The sequence below is a fragment of the Nannobrachium achirus genome (genome assembly GCF_963921795.1).
Source record: "Nannobrachium achirus genome assembly, chromosome: 15".
Lineage (NCBI taxonomy): Eukaryota > Metazoa > Chordata > Actinopteri > Myctophiformes > Myctophidae > Nannobrachium > Nannobrachium achirus.
This window is the reverse complement of record NC_137822.1, coordinates 9,176,007-9,193,939: the sequence shown is the minus strand read 5'-3', so window position 1 is coordinate 9,193,939 and position 17,933 is coordinate 9,176,007. Positions and strand designations below refer to the sequence as shown.

Genomic DNA, 17,933 nt, shown 5'->3' with positions numbered 1-17,933 from the left:
ATTGTGAGCTTGTAGATCTGCTATTTTCAAATGATTTACCTACATTTAATTCACTAGAAAACCTGTGAAATGGGTTAAATATTACTTAAGTAAAATAATTTGAGTGCTTTGTTGTTCAGGAACAACAAATATACTGCGAACCGGATCCCATCGTTCATTTCAAAGAGCCGTTCAAAGGACTCGATTCGTTCGCGAACGTCCCACCTCTACTACGGAATGATGTTGTAAGTACCATATGGGTGATAAGGACATCACCAAAACATCAAACAGCATTCAGGGTCCTTTTTTTCCAAAGACACACACTCTTGTGGATGATCATCTTTTCCAGCTTCCTCTTGGCTGAAGCGCGCTCCAGGATGGACTAGTCGATGGTGTTGGCCGTCACCAGGCGGTACACCACCACCGGCTTGGTCTGGCCGATACGGTCTGGAGGTCTGCTTGGGGGTTCTGGTGAGGGGAATCATAATGACACTTTGCATTATTTACCTCAGACAGAACACAGACACAACTTTCAAGCCATCTTTATACTTTAGAACAGTGGTTCTCAACCTTTTCAGGCCGGGACCCGCAAAATAATCATGTTTTATACATTTTGTATAAGGCAGTTCTACTGTGAAAATAGCAGATCTACATGTGCATGTAGATCGTCTATTTTCACAATGTCGGCCTCTAATATTTGACAATATGGCCATTGGCCAATGTTTAATTTGACATTTTAAGGGTATTAAAAAGTCCTTAAATTGTCACTTTGGACAGATAGTGCAGATACCCTCTATGCCAGGGCAATTATTATTTCCATGGGGCCACATGAACAACAGAAAATATTGTGGAGGGCCGTGCTATTGTAAAGGCAGTGCTCCCATCAAACTAAACACACGGCTGTACCTCCGACTTCAGTAAATAAATACTTAGCAGTCCAAATCTTGTTGAAAACCCGGCATTCGGCATCGACTTTTCTTTTTTCAGCCACTTTTGAAGGGTAAGGTAAGGCAGGTCATCTTTACGTGTGACCAGTCTGACCTCCTGCTTGTTACTGAGACAACGATCCAATGATCACTGCACACACGTGCTGATGTACGCATTGCGTCCATATGCACGTGAATAAAAAACGTAAAAATATAAGTAATGGAGCTTTAGTCCATGCATGTGTTAAATTAGAAAATGTGTTCATTTTGTAATTTGCCATTAACCCTACACGGTCCGGTCAGAGTGAACCAAAGGGCTGCACAATGCCCAGGTCTGCTCTATGCCATACATGTGCAACTGGCGGCCCGGGGGCCACATGCGGCCCCCACCTTCTCTTAATGCGGCCCACAGGTTAATATCAGAATACCTATTATATTAATTCCAAACATGCAAAACAGGACCTCCTTTAATTACTTCGATCCATATTAGAAGTTTTTGATGGCTAGTATTAAAATTGTACTTTTTATGTCGAACTTATTTGTTATAAAGTTCATAAAGTTTACATATTGTAAGTAGGCCTATAACTAAATAAAGAACACGCCGCATTGCGACATGTTTAGCACTTGTAGACTGGCTATTTTTAGCTACTTATTCGTGACAGTAGAATGATGGCATGGGACATCAATTTACGAAATAAGTTAAGTTCAAATATGGAGATAAGAGGTCTCTGTCGACAGCAACAATATGCAATGTGGCCCCCTGGAGTGAGTGTGGAAATACAGTGGCCCCCTCTATCATAAAGGTTGCCCAACCCTGCTCTATGCACTTAATCTTTATGTTGTCTTGTTTACTGTTGAGTGAGAAAACGATGTTGCACATTAAGTTAATCATCTGGGGACCCCCCAAAAATAATTTGGGGGCCCCCCTGGGGGTCCTGACCCACAGGTTGAGAACCTCTGCTTTAGAAAACATTGCAAAACTTTGCATTCATTCTGAACAATCTTATATTCGTGATTAAACACATCATGGAACTGAAACGTTCCTTTGTCCATTTAGACCGGAGGCCAAAAAAAAAAGTTTTCTGAAAACGTTCAAATATTTATTAAAAGATTACAGAAAAATGTATGGGCTTGCTATATACTGTACATAGCAACGGCTAGTTATGTAAAGGGGTTCCGGTCTAAAGGGGTTAAATCAGACAACGTTTTTGTCCCCCCAGCCTTCATTTTCCACTGTACCCTCCAGTAAATAAAGCAGAAATACCCTAAAGGCAAGTATTATGACCCTGAACCCACCCAGTCACCGTCAAAGATGATGACGGAGTCAGCAGAGGTCAGATTGATGCCCAGGCCTCCTGCCCTGGTACTCAGAAGGAACAAGAACACGTCTGGGTCTGTGGCAAACTTGGTCATCTGGGGGAGAGAAACAAACTCATATAGTAAGCACAACACCCGAGCGCAACCAAAACAAAAATGACTTTTCTTTGAGTTCTACCAGATCTCTTCTGCACTAGTCCCTCCTTAAGATTTTAGTCTAGTTGTTCTTATTTAGTTCTTGTAAGTGAAAAAAAATCCCCCAAAATAATCATATTTTAACTGGCGAGCACTAAGAGTTGAGGCATTACATATTGTATAACATGGTTCTGTTGTGAAAATAGCAGATCTACATGCTCACAACGCCTCGCAATGTGAGGCGTTGTGAGTATGTAGATCAGCTATTTTCACAATGTCTGCCTCTAATATTTGACAATTTGTCCAATGTTTAATTTTTCATTTTAGAGGTATTAAAATGTCAATTTAGAAATGTGCAGATACCTTCTATACACTTAAACTTTATGTTGGTTTGTTTACTGTTGAGTGAGAAAACAATGTTGCACATCATCTGGGGACCCCACAAACTAATTGAGGGGGTCCCGACCCACAGGTTGAGAACCACTGTTTTAGTCGACGATCAACACTGCAGACAAATGGCAGGAGTCGCTGGCGTAGGGATAACCACTATGCTGTGTTCCATGGAGCGCACTGCAGGTCACCAACTCCAGTCTCTGTAGTGGTGGTTTAGGACAGTAGTGAGCCTTTAGTAACAGTAATTCAGAGAATCAAACACCACTCACTCACGTTGGTTTGTTTCTCATCTACATGGAACATGGAGGTCCAAGATCGATGTCATCTGACTGAAGACCAGCACCTACCCACACACAAAAATAAAATCACAAACATCAGTAAATACTATAGGATTTAAAGGTTTCCTTCTGTATAATTTCATATATATAGATATACAGATATATATTATTATTATTATTATTATTACACACCTTGCAACACAAATTTTTTTACACTGCTCCTACAGATTTTGCCCTAAAATCACGCGAAGGTGGTACACAGTATCTCTTAAGTCCTGTCATCAACATGGATCTGTCCCATTTCCCACATTCCCTCCTGATTGGCTACGATTGCCTTCTAAAGTTTGTGTATGCGACCTGACGGTCGCTTATCTCCTTATTAGGGAGTCTTACTGGTACATATTACTGGCCAGGTATGAAAAGTAGTTTGGTCAAGATAAAATGCACACATTGCGATGCAAATCAATCATCAACATAATTGAGAATTAGTCAATAGATAACTATAGTACAATTACCATGCATTAAAATGGTCACATAAACATGTGTCATAAATGCCTTTAAAGCTCAAATCAGTTGAATGATGACTTATCCGTTTGACCTTGTGTCCTTTTTTCTTCAGAGCAGGCAGCAGTCTGTCCAGGATAAGAAACTTCCCTGAACTCTTCACCAGCTCTTCATCAATCTGCAAGATGCAAACAAAGACACATTGTAGCAGTGCCTACAATATATATATATAATATATATATATATATATATATATATATATAAATAAAAGGAAAATAAGAGCACGCTTCAGGTATAAAAGGGAAGACATGAGCTTATAGAGCGGGCTAGGTTTCTAGGCAAAATGAAAAATCCCCCAAAGCGAGAGCTTAAAGGAGTAGTTCACCCCCAAAATGACCTTTTTTCTATTGATTACTCATGCCATGGAGTGATGGAGACTCCTGCGTGACGGGGTCCAGTGGGTACTCCAGCAGGTAAGGGTGGTTGCAACACTTGTTCAGCAACATGAGGATGTTTCTCATCTTCAGGTTAATCTCAGCATCCAACGGGGGCTGTACCTCTACCACTTCTTTGGAGCTGGACGAAGGAGGAGAATATGGAGGCATGGCTCAAAAAGACTCGGCCAGTGGAATGACGTATGATCTCAAAACATCTCTATTCAAAAGAGCCAAACCTGGCCATACCAGGACGTCTAGTCTGATTCAGACTCTTGCTAAACTGTCAACTCAGAGTGGGCGGGTCTAAAGGCTGGAGCCAGGCAAAAGTTTAGTTTATATATAAACTAGATTAATGTTAAAGAGAACCCCTGATATAAAACCAGTGTCCTCCCAGAGAGATCTGAACATTTGAAAAATGCTGAACTCACATAATGCAATGCATAGGTGTTGAGAAAACACTATACATCTTAGGCAAATTTTAGTTTTTTTTTTTCAACATTAGAATTAATTTTATAAAACCCCAAGTAAAAGAATAAAGGTTAATTTTCTGTTCATTTTGCCATTCTGTGAATACAATTATGTCTAGCTGATTGGTAGGCTAGAAGCCATTTCAACTCAATCAGTGGTAGTGTCGATATTGTATCTCACTTTTCTAAAGTCTTGCTTCTTTACTGCCATCAGTTGCTTTTGATTGAAAATTGTATAAGCATACTGATGTCTTAAAGGGCCTACACCATGCTTTTAAAACTATATTTTTTGTATAAATATATGCTCAAAATTGAGTCTTAGACAGGTTTTAACCCTCAAAAAACACTCTGACCATTCTTTTTGTTTGTTCTAGCTCTTCTATAATGAGGCTCTCCAGCTGCAATACCAAAACGGCCTCTGTTTGCTCAGGGGCGCATCTAGTGGGGTTTTTCCAGAAAAAAAAGAAGTTTTTTGAAAAAGAAAAAGTTTTTTGAAAAAAAAAAAGTTTTTGAAAAAAAAAGTTTTTTGAAAAAGAAAAGTTTAAGTTTTTTGAAAAAAAAAAGTTTTTGAAAAAAAAAAATTGGAAAAAAAATTTTTTTTAAGTTTTGAAAAAAAAAAAATTGAAAAATTTTGGACTCTGCATTGCATTTTTTTGAAAAAAAAAAAAGTTTTGAAAAAAAAATTCTTTTTGAAAAAATTTTTTTTTTGACTCTGAAAAAAAAAACGGGAATCCGAGAGTGACGTCACTCTCGTCAACTCTCAGAACAGCACTGTTCTGAGAACCCGTGGAAAGCTTTTCATCTCTGTCTGCCCAAAACCAGAGAAAGACACAACGGTCAGAAATAGGACTTTGTGAGGATAGAAGGTGCCAGTGGGACCCCAAAAAAAGGTTTTAAAATAGAAAAAGTGAAAATTCATGGTGTAGGTCCTTTAACAGTGTTCTCAGGAAGCCAAAACATTCTCCAGAAATAAAATGTCAACCTTACAAAATCGGATAAATGGTTAATTATTTATTAAAAAAAAGTTTAAACAAAAATATGCTTTCCACACAGCGCTATATAGAACAATAAACATACAGAGCCCTAAAAACAGGACCAAATCTAAGAGACATATTTCTGAACAGCAGAACTGGATGGTCAGTTAACCACTTGGACCCTTAAAACCTTGAGTTGGCTCTTGACTTGATGCAATCCTGTATTACTCTTTGCCAAAAACAGTGGCTGTTGTAAAGGTTGACTTCCCCAATTATACGGCTTACAGATTTTAGTTCAGGACCGAATGCATGAGGAGTTTGTAGACTTCAGGATCGATCTGCTGATGGTGGATTTGGGCCATCTCCCCGAGACGATACTTTGAAAAGGGATGTTGGCAAGGACAGGAGGCCTTCTGCCTGTCCAGAGAAAACACCCAATTTGTCAGGTGGGCTATGAAACAGAAGGATGGCCCAGAATAGGGATGTTGGGGTCCAAGTGGTTAAAAGGCTTTCTGGGACGTCGGCCTCCTCATCGGGACAGCAGTAGTACTCCACAAAGCAGATCTGACCGTCGTCGTTTCTGACCAGGTACTGCAGCGAGAGGAAGCCCCTGTTGTCTGTCCTCACAGAGGCTTTGGAGGACAGCGCCAGTGCTTTGGTAGACTGCTTCAGCAGCGACATCTTGTATCTGTCCAGACCAACAGGAGAGCACAGTAAATGTCAAGCAATGTGTCATAGGGTTAGGTAGAAACCTTGTATGTCCTAAACAGTTACTTTTCAGAAAATGGTAAAAAGAACCTGTATAATAATGGATCCAATGTAGTTATTTATTCACAGTTCTTAATACTTTTCATTGGTCCAATATTTATGAAACACAATCTGAGCTGCGCAACAGCAGAGGGTGCCGTTTCCCTTTTTTGATGGGTTCCCAAATTGATAAAACCCAGAAAGACTTAGCCACAGGTTTTCAAAGATAGTGAGAATAGCGGATCTACAAGCTAACAGCTCTTTTAGATCTGAGCTTGTAGATCTGTTCTTTTCACCACTTCTGTCTGTGTTGAAATATGGAAATACAAGGAATAATCAGATAGTGTCTGGGTCTTTCTGCTCTAATACGTAAACAATGAAAAAGGACAGCATTCAGTCTGCATAGGGCAACTTTACCAATCTCTAACCTAAAATCTAATACACGTTGAACTGCATCTGTGCATCATATTATGAACGTAGGCAGAGAGATGTTCCAGGGCTCCCAACACAGAACAAAGTGGGAAGTGTGTCAGATAGATTTCACGCCGTCCCCACTTTTAGAAACAATGGGATTCTGCTTATTGATCAGCAAACATCTAATGATCTTCTAAATTGACCATTGAAGACACCTGACACACCAGGCAGTTCTTTGACACTTGACAATGCATTAAAAGGAGTTACTTTTCCTAACCTGTTGGATTGTGTTTTGGTGCATTGAAATAGCTCCATCATGCCAGAGTCCTTGGGGTAATCATAATGGGTGTTTCCAGCATTCCCAAATGTTGATAGCCTGAAGAAGAACAGAAGAAAATGCTTACCATACAGTATTTGTGAAGAGAATGCTGTAGTAAAACAATGTTTAGTTAATTCTGTATATAAAAATGTTTGTAACAAGCCTTTCAAGATCAGTTCTGCTGCATTTTTCAGTTGAAAAGCAACTCACAAAGTAATGCTTTTAGTCAGTACTCGCCTGAAGTATGGCGCTTCTGGAGACATGAGGATCTGGAGCACTTCGCTGGTCATGTCCAGCTCAGAGAAGGCTTCCTTCAAACTGTCTGACTGCAGAATCACCTTGATGAAAACCAAGAATATGAAAACCAAATAATAAGTGAAATGTATTCATTTCCAACCCCACAGGGAATATACAGGCATACATAAAGATTACACTAAAGCAGTGGTTCTCAACCTTTTCAGGCCACGACCTCCAAAATAATCACTTTAACTGGGGACCCCCCTCCCTGACAAGAGTTGAGGCATTACATTTTGTATAATATGGTTCTATTGTGGAAATAGCCGATCTACATGCTCACAACGCCTCGCAACGCTCTGTCTCTAATATTTGACAATTTGGCCAAGGTTTAATTTGTCATTTTAGAGATTAAAAAGTAATTAAATTGTTATTAAATGTGCAGATGCCATGTATACACCTACACTGTGTTGGTTTTACTGTTGAGTGAGAAAACAATGTTGCACAATAAGATAATCATCTGGGGACCCCCCAGGGGTTACTGACCCACAGGTTGAGAACCACTGATTAAAGTATAAGATTAATGTCCCTTGATGTCTACTCTGTAGTTAACCATAACCATTAGTGTCACTGACACCTTCACTGACATCAGGGGCGGTGACGTTTCAATATTCAAATGGGTGCTCGTTTTTGACCCCGCCCCCCCCCTCCCCCCCCGCCCTCCCCCCCCGCCCCCGCCCCCGCCCGCCTGCCTGCCTGCTCGGCCAGCCGCTTAGACAAAATGATAATGACCATTGCTATGTTTGGCCACTAGAGGGCACTGAAAACCCACAACGCTAATATGTTCCCCATTTTCAGCAGTTTTGTGACACTTTGGTATCATGCCAATAAAGCTCCTTTGAATTTAATTGAAAACCAATGAAACAGAGCAGCCTGAATTAAAAATGCAGACAGGCCTATACTTGAGTAACTGTAAATGTACAAACGTATTGGTATCAAAATATCCCATTTCATGTCAGCAAAAGAAAAGGCATTTTTTTTCCCATCATTGAGTACTTTATTTACAGTTTGCCAATAGTACAGTGGTACGATAACGATGTCATAAAATGAATGCACTGTAGGAATTTTTTATGACACACGAGCAATCATGACTTTTCAGCAATCAGTGTGTTTCAACATCTTAACACAGTAATTAATGCATGATATTGCACCTACATTAACATGCTACAAGCAGAAACAGACCTTTTTTTCCCAAGATCTTTGTCTATTTTAATTGTGGAGGAACATGCTTTTTTTTTTTATGTAATATTTTCTGTGTAAAAAGAAAAAGAGAAAAAAAACCCTAATAAATATTGTCAAAAAAAATGTGGATGAAACATCTCTCCCTCCCTGATCGCGGTCTGTCACCTTCACTGTGCCTGCTGCAGTGCTGCTTGGCCATCATGGATCTCTATAAATGAAAAGGGGGAGAGGGGAATAAAAAAAAAAGTATTACAACCATGACATTGACAACAATATTGCTACAGTAAATTACAATTAGCCTATTATAGTAAACCTTGCATCATGCAGTACAGTATTTTTTAGTTTTTTAGTACCTACCATTTATTTATCAGGAACGTGTTTCTCCTCTGGGCTCCTCTTGAGATGAAGTCATTGGCTATGACATCCAGGTCAATCTTCCTTGCCAAATCACTGTAACAGTCTAACAGAGCAAGGTGATTGAGTCTTCCTTGCCCCATTGTGGATCGCAGATAGGTTTTCAGTCTCCGTAGGCCAGAAAATGACCTTTCTGAGCTGCATGATGTCACAGGGATAGTCAGTGCTTGTTTCACCAGTCTTGTGAGTTCTTCACAAACACCTCTCCTGGTGCCTCCCTGGTCACCCTTCAAAAAGTTGACGACATCATTGAAGGTAGACAGGCGATGTCCTTGGGTCTTTGCCATCTCCAGGCAAACGTCACGATGCAGTGTCAGCCTGGCTTCATCAAAGTCGTCTCCATAGAATTGCATCATGCGTTTGCAGTCGCTGTTTCCGACAACAAAATCCTCCACATCTTGCATGTGTGTGTATACAGCAGCACTAAATCTGCTGTCCAGAGATGATGATGCTGTGTCCATCACCTCAAAGTATTGCTGTCGGTGCATTTCTTCTGGCGTTTGGATGTGTGGAGGAGCGCCTCCATCGTCAAAGCGGCTGGGAACCTTCCTTAGTCTGGGCACTTGTGGGCTCTGCAAACCCAGTGTTTCAGCTTCTGCAGTAGTGGTTTCCCAAAACGTTTGGAAATCCTCACGAAGAGATGCAATTCCCCCTCGGAGTGAGTCCACCATCTCTTTAGCTTTCTTGAGGTTCAACTGGTGGTGTTGAAGTGACGTGTTGACCATTTCCACACGAGAGAAAAACTTCAGCATGAGTTTCAAACCAAAAAACGTGCTAAAAGTCTCTAGCTGCATACGCGTGCCACGGGCTTTACTGCCTGCCTTATCCCCGCTTAGCTCCATGTCCTCGAGTAAGTCCATGAGTGCACTGTAGTTGGAAGCAATGGACTGCAGCGATGCCGTTTTCGTGGTCCAGCGTGTGGGGCACAGGGGCTGTAGAGACGGTGCGTCTTCGTCTTGGTATTCCTTAAACCAGGCAAGTCGCTTTGGCGAATCTCTGATGAGGGTTACCAGGTCACGAACAATTCCCAATGTGACAGTGCACCATGGAATTTTTTGGGCTACATCCTGCACAACTAAATTCAAAACATGTGCGGTGCAATGAACGTACAGTGCTCGGGGCTCCAGTTCCTGCATGCGGGCTTGTAATCCTGTTCTGATGCCAGACATGTTTGCAGCACCATCGTAACATTGTCCTCTGCAGTTGCTTACTGGCAGTCCCAGCCGTACAAAGACGTCATTCAACAGCCGAAACAGTGTGTCTGCTGTGGTCTTTGAGGTCTCATAAAATCCAACAAAATATTCCTGAGTGTCCAGCTGCTCATCCACAAAACGAAAACAGATTGACACTTGCTCCTTGACTGTAATGTCGGCTGTCTCGTCCATCAGCACAGAGAAACACTCAGCAGACTGTATTTCCATAACTAGTGTTCTGAGCAAATGATGAGCCATAATTTCGAGCATTTCGTTGAGGATCTTAGAAGACAACCATCTATTCTCCTTGCGTTGTAGCCATGCTTGGAGGTGTGGCTCAGCTTCTTCGCCACGCATTTCTAAATTTGTGACCAAATTTGACGTTTCATCTGTTTTGCCTCTGATGGCCAGTCCCTGGGTTGCCAGCCACCGAAGAGTAGATAACGTCCCCCGTAACGCTATAGTTGCATCAGCCATCTGCAGTTGTTTACCAGTCGACATGGCAGCGAGAACGTTTACACCAGCAGTAACATTTGCCACGAAAATAGAAGCAGCACGATGCAGCTCACCTTTTTCGTGCCGACGGAATCTTTCGAGTGCTTTAGTCCAGTTGGAAAATCCATCGATTGTAAATGCTTTCAAGGACTCTTGGTCATGCATCTGGTTCGGAAGTGCGGCGTTCTTTTCTGCAGCTTGGGTGCAAATCGCACAAAAAACTTTGTTTTTGGTTGAGTCATACGTGATCCACGGGAACTTCTCTTTCCAGGACAGTTGATATGTACGGCCTTTTGGTCCCTTGCTCTGCACGTCTTTGCGGGCACTGCTGCTGCTGTCGCTCGGTACAGAAGGGGCGTTTGTTGTTTCAGCTGTGGTGCTGTCAGCCTCGACAGGGGGGTCATCAAGAGGTCGGGCACTGCTGCTGCTGCTGCTGCTGTGCAGGAGGGGCCTGGGTGCGAAGAAGGAATGTGTCGTCTTCGACGGCAGCCCGGCGCTTGGTTCTTCTAGGTCTGGTGGTGCCAGGTTGGTCTCGCCGGCGTCGCTGCTGTTCTTTGCCGCCTCGACAGGTCCTGGGGTCCGGCTGGCAGGCGTGGTGAAAAGTAGGGTCTTCTGGGTGAATCTCTGCTTCTTCTTTGCTGGAGGCATATTGTCTTGCTGAGTCAGCTGGACAATAATGTGTGAGAGATAGGCTACACTGCTGTCTTTTTATCCTTTACCTGCCAGGTTAAGACAATGCCATACATTAGCATTTCTAAAGGACAAGGGCACCTCGGCACAGGATTGGACGCTAGTTTGCTTTGCTGATCAGTGGGGGGAAAAAGTTTTATTTAGTATCACTTTAGTTAGTAGGCCTATCACTACAATATAGAAATACTCTGTTACAAATATAAGTCCTGAATTAAAAATGCTGGCATGCTTACTTGAGTAAAAGTCCAAAAGTATTGGTATAACATAAAAAGCCTACAAAAAGGAAAAGCTAGGCTTTAGGTCTATACTGTATAGACCTACTGTATATTTGTGTATTTATATTTTTTTGGCACTGTGTTGATAAGTAGTTCCTAATGTTTGGATGAATGGACCATTGTAAGTTCTTTGAGTTTGCAATATGCTTAGAAAAGTCACTTAAAATTGCAATCCATTATAGAAACGTTAAGCACTACTATTCTTTGTTGTGTTGTGTTTTTTTTTTTTCAAACTGTTCTCGACACTCGGCTGTACACAACAGTCCTTTTTATTTTTCTTACTGTCCTGTAACCTTAACTGGGTGACTTAATTTCCCCTTCCCCTTCTTTGTATATACTTACTGATTGTTTAGACTTACTGTTTTCTCTTTTATTATATATTTTTTCTCTCTCATTTTCTTTTCTTTACATATCTACTGCATAGTACTGTGTTCTATTCGTCTGTGTCATTCAATGTTATATGATATACTTTAATGGTTTCCTGTTGAAATAAGCTTAGTCTTTTCAGGATCTCATTTTAGTAGACCTTGTACCAGTGAACTGTACCGTCATGAAACTGTACATTTTCCTATGCAAACTTCTAATAAAGCCTTCAATCAATCAAATAGGCTTTAGGCTACATCAATTATATGTAATTCAAAGGAGCTTTACTGGCATGATAAAATACTATAATGCCTCATTCACATAGGGAGCAGCAAAGCTAAAGTTTAGCTTGCTTGGTCAATGTTATCTCAATGGAAACCAGCTTTAAAGCTTTCAAAGCTTTGTTCTGTGTATCTCCTGTATCTTTAAAGCTGGTTTCCATTGAGATAACATTGACCAAGCAAGCAAAACTTTAGCTTTGCTGCTCCCTATGTGAATGAGGCATAAGAACAGTTCAGTTGAGATTTTTTTTTTATTATTTTGGAGGTGGGGGTAGAATACTGTAGAGCTACATGGCTACATCACACAGAGTAGACATACAGCCAGGATGTGGAGGCGGGCTATGACGCTGGGTGACGCCCTCGAAAGGGACAAAGCCGACGTGTGATATCGGCCGAGTGCCAGGAATGCAGTTTGGCCAGTTTGGGGCGAACGACTGAGAATCAATGGGCTCTCATAACAGTACGCTCAAGCACTCACGCGCCCCCTATGTTCCCGCCGCTGACTGACATGCAGAAATCAGTCATGTTCGGGGGCAGTGTCATGCTTCACTCCATTGAGTTGACCATATACATATGGCAGCTTGTACATAGTCTTCATCCTAGTATCCTAGTATTCATCCTACCACAAAGTATATAGGGCTCAAGTGGTTCATGCATCATCGTTATACCATAGTCATGGTGCATGGTGAAACTACCTTGTTGGTCACATTGGTGCTGCAGAACTCAAAGTCGACGGGCTCTTCTGGTTCTTGAGTGTTGATCTTACACACGGTCACCACCCCTCCCTCTTCCAGGAACAGAGTCAGAGGGTAACCATAACCCATGTAACACATCCGCAGTGCTGTGCTCACTCCTGACAACACAGAGGTTACAATTATAATGGTTGTGTGTGCTGGAAACTGGATACATTTTTTAATCACTCAAAATTTCTATTTTAACACTCATAGCACAGTTTTAAAAAAAGGTTTTGGCCTATACCAAAGCAGATATTTTCTAATTCAAGCTCCTGATATTTTGAAGTGAAAAAGAAAAAAAAAAAAAAACATGCAACCTGATAACCAATTATCAATAAGGCCTAAATCAGGTTTAGACATTTGGAAAACAAATACATTGTCAGGCTAATCCAACATTTACCTGGTGTTGTGCTTCCACCAAAGATGCTGAGGCAGTCCACAAGAACAGTAAGATTCACCTGAAAGCCCACGGTGTCTTCTCTGATGGTGAACTCCTGAAAGATCTCAGCCTGGAAGAGAAGGAGAAAAACACATGAAACAGTCTGAGGAAGGAGGTAGACCTCCATGTTTGTAGGGCTAGGGGCAATTTACAGCAAATATATCGAAAAACAATAACAGACTAAATCTTGCTCATGTAGGTTAATCAATTAATCAAGCAGGTGTTTTTTGCGATATTAATTTGTTTCTTATATATCAAAGAATCAACGTGAAAAGATTTGAATAGATTTTTCATTATTGACTACATTGATTAGTCTGATTAAGCATGTTGCATGGTGGCATACAAAAAATAGACGCTCTACAATCAGAATCAACTTAGTTATCAAGTTCACAGCACATCATGTTGTGAGCTTGTAGATTTGCCATTTTCACTACTTTCTCAACCAATAGTCTTCATTCGGATCCAAGATAGATGTTTTACTCAGATTTATATTGTGCATTGCTCCTGTGTTGGAGTTCATATGACTTAAGTAGGAATTGCCTTAGTACTAAAATGACTTTTGGGGAACCATTCATCAACCTTGTGATTAACTGATGCTACACAGTAAAATGTTATACCTGAATCTTCCACAGTGACCTTCAGTCCGTTGGGTGTAGCACTGAAGATGGCATAGTCTTTGCAGGTGATGGCTTTCACTTGGACAGATTGCGAGCGTTGTTCAAACTGGCCACCAGAACGTAGGGGCCATCCTCACCTTGAGATTCAGTGGACAGAGGCATGGCTGCACTGAAACCACAAATACATGCTCATTAGTAATGGTAGACATGGTTTGATTTAGTGGCAAGTTACATGCATATGTCAAGTCAAACTGTATATGGTTGCTGTCAGGCAGAAACCTATAATCTCTGTATTTAAACATGTTTTTTTCTTCTCGTAATTAACGTCCTAAGTACGTCAGTACAGCGTAAAAAAATGCATCAAGATTTGCAGAGCCACAAGGTCGAAACACGTTCTGAGCTTGTAGATCTTGCTCTGAATTTGAATACAGTCTTGGACATTATGAGGTTTCCACCCAACAGATGATAAATATAATATATATATATACCCATAGAACAACTTACAACTCAAGTCATACGTAGCCTGTGGCATCTCCCAGTCAGGGTCAACTCACAGCCATTGCCTAGTGCAGTGATTGGTATAAGCACTTGACAGGCAGCCAGGGGGTGCAGTGATTGTACCTGCTGCCACGGGGCTTGCTGGTGGAACCCAGGTAGGCACACCCGCATTTTATGGTTGCATGTATTTTTTACTCTGAACGATTCTATGGTTGTGCATTCGCACGTGGATTTTGCCCAGCCCTAACCTCTAGTGATAGTGTGCCTTCAAATGACCCTCATTTGAAAAAGGTTCTTTCAAGGGCTTTGTCCATTTCGTCCTGCAAGTGTACTTATTATTGTGGGTGTTGTATATAAGGGATTCTTGCCGTGGTTGTTACAGACTCCTGAGAGTTGCTGCTAAAACAAGTCAGTGGGTGAGTGAGTAGCAGGTGTAGCATGCTATGTAATCTTAACATTTTGCACTAAATTCGCTCTCTTTAGTACACAACTGACTTTGCTACAAACTGTACAAGTAAATGGCTTTTCCCTGCCCCTGTATGAGTCTTCATGTGTCTTTAACATGCCGACACAGAAATAAGTGCTTGTCAGTGTTTGTCAGCTCAACAAGCGCCTCACAGCAGCTGCTGCACAGTTCACTCAACCCCTTCTAGTGAGAGACACTAGAAACGTTGCCCGAGAAACAAAACTAACTTCAGCACAAGCGTATACATTCAAAACATTTAAGTACTCACCTAGTTCCTAGTACAAAACATTAACTACTCACCTAGTTCCTCGAACAAAATGTTGTACAACACCATGGCTAGTGACTAGTAGCCTCGTAAACCAGACTCTTCCTGCCGGAGGAGTCAGTTAGGCTAGTACTACTCTGCCCAGTCTATCCACTGACTCATTTCACCAGCATCTTTCAGGTCACAGCTAGTCCCTACACATCATCACCCACAAAGAATACACAATCATGAAATCATTATGAGTAAAACAAAATACACACAACCATGAAAGGTTGCTGCCTACCCGGATTCCACCAGAAACAAGCCTGGTGGTGGCAGGTACAACCACTCTCCCAAATCATCATCATGACCCACCTGTACCTGTCTACTATACCATTCACTGCAATAGGCAGCTGTGAGCCAAAGCTAATGCCTGCTGGAGGGAGACTGCTAAGGTTACAGTGCCTGGGGGCGCGCGCGCGCACACACACACACACGCACGCACGCACGCACGCACACACACACACACACACACACACACACACACACACACACACACACAGTCACACACACACACACACACTCACACACACACACACACACACACACACACACACACACACACTGAGTTAAGAGGAGACCTTGACGCTCATGTGTAGCCTGTGGCTGTTTGAGAAGAAAAGATATGTTCATACTTTGTTCAGTCAAAAAGTCTTGACATGAAAAGTGGAAATACGTGAAGGCAAAAGAAGCAGAACATGCGCCAAAAGACAAAGACTATGAATAAAACAATAATAATACAATTAGACATAGTTTTTCAGTTAATGAACATGCAAATTGGCCAAAAATGTTGGAAAATATAGCCTATATTTGAAAAGGTAGGACCCACAATGGCCAATAACTATTCCCATATGAGGATTAACATCTCTGAATAACCTAGAATCAAGGACAGGAGTCGTTTGGCTGCAAACTGCACTGTTTGGCAGAATCACATTTAGGCAAAACGCCATTCAATGAGCTAGCCTACTTTGTAATTATAACGTTATAAACGCTGGATCCATCTCAACATCTCACCTATTCGGTCGGTGTCCAACTGATGTACTGAATGGATTCCCTGTTAAAAAACCCATCTTCCCCCTGACGGCCAACACGACGTCCCTCTTTCCTCTATCGACTTCAGTACAGTAGTTGTACACTTTAATATTAACTATGGTTGCACACTAACAACCGGAGCTACGTCAAATTTAAAGCGGAAGCACACTGCGGCCCGGGTTATTTGAATGGCCATGTGATGCAGTCTGCATCCATTTCAACCGAACGTTCACAGTCCACTAATATACGAAAAATATGGTATTATTACCAGTGTAGGCCTACAACAGACAGACGATGCAAAGACTGGTCATATAAATGTGAATGTGAAATACTCTTGTAAAAAGTTAAAAACATATGTCAGTTACATCCTGGTCAAGGTGGTTTGTTTGTTGATTACCATGGTTAGGTTAGTTACTACTAAAGAGAAGTTGCGTCGTGGTTGCGCCGGCGGTTACCTTGACGAGACTTTTTAAAAGTCGCGCAACCACGTTACCAGGTAATTTGATTGGCCACGGCACGGCTCCCCGGATTGGCTCAGCGCGTGTGACGTCACGTGTGCGCTGCTTGCCGGAGTAAAAAAAAGTTTTTTGATAATCGCACGCACGGGCATGCCGACGTTGATTGGCCCAACACACGCCAGGTCTCCGCGGATTGGCCTAGCGCGTGTGACGTCACGTGTGCGGTTTGAAATAAAGTCGGGCGACGGGCGTCGGAGCTTCACTCTTCTGATATTTCCTCACCGAGTAACAGTTAAGAGTCTTCTTCTTCTTCTTCTACTACTACTTCTACTACTACAACTACTACTTCTACTACAACTATTACTACTACTACTACTACAACAACAACAACAACAACAACAACGTAATTCACTATGGAGTACTACAGCACGACTATGGGTTTCCTGAAGGAGGTTTTGAGGTTTTTCCAGCAAAACGAACCTCAACCGGCACCAGCAGCAGAGGACTCGGCGTTTCAGAAGAACACACGACCACCTCCATCACCTCCAGCTCTGGTGGATGCTGCACCACAGCAGCTCCCCAACCAACCCAGGTCAGTTCTGAACAGAACTGTGACTCTGCAGGACCTTCAACGACCAGGGGCGTACACCAGGAGGAGGTTAATGGTTGTGGGCGACGGAATGGACTGGGGGTTTGTGGTAAGGGGGCACTCACCCTGCCACATCCAGGTCGTGGAGCCCGACGGGCCCGCGGCTGCGGCGAGGGTGAAGCCGCGCCAGTTGGTGGCGTCGGTTAACCGGGTCGACGTCCTCCACATGGACTACGAGGCCGTCCGGCAGTTGATCCTGACTGGCCCTAGAACACTGGTCATGGAGGTGATGGAGGAGAGGTGAAAGTGTTTTTTGGTGTTGTGGTGTACATATTGGTTTTGGGTTGTACATATGGGAAGAGGTGTATTGTATTGTGTGTATTTTAATGTGATTTATAAGTGTTGACATGTGTGTTGTATTTATTATTGTATTATTACCATATTTACTATTGTGCATTATTAATTGTGATTAACTGTTGTAAATAAATATGATCAGTTCTGTGTGAGTTGAGTTCGAGCTAAACACTGATGCCTCCCTGTCTATTTCTTCATTTTGATATTCTTAACTTCAGTATTTATTTTCTGGTACACATGCAGATCGCTGCAGAGCTAAACTCAACAATAAGGACCTGATTCTGAATCTTTATCCATCTCAGTGAACATATTTTAATGGTAGCTAGTGTTCATAATTATATTAAAATGCCTTGTGTATTAGGAAT

At 41.9% G+C, this 17,933-nt stretch overlaps 1 pseudogene across 1 annotated transcript; it reads right to left on the bottom strand.

The window, feature by feature from the left end:
• Positions 1-361: 361 nt before the first annotated feature.
• On the bottom strand, positions 362-14,035 carry LOC308299568 (cell cycle checkpoint protein RAD1-like; annotated as a pseudogene). Its single transcript has 10 exons — positions 13,851-14,035; positions 13,212-13,353; positions 12,773-12,930; positions 7,128-7,228; positions 6,849-6,947; positions 5,871-6,098; positions 3,982-4,108; positions 3,627-3,710; positions 2,210-2,318; positions 362-447 (listed from the first exon to the last, which is right to left on the bottom strand). The product of its transcript is annotated as a cell cycle checkpoint protein RAD1-like (transcript).
• Positions 14,036-17,933: the final 3,898 nt, after the last annotated feature.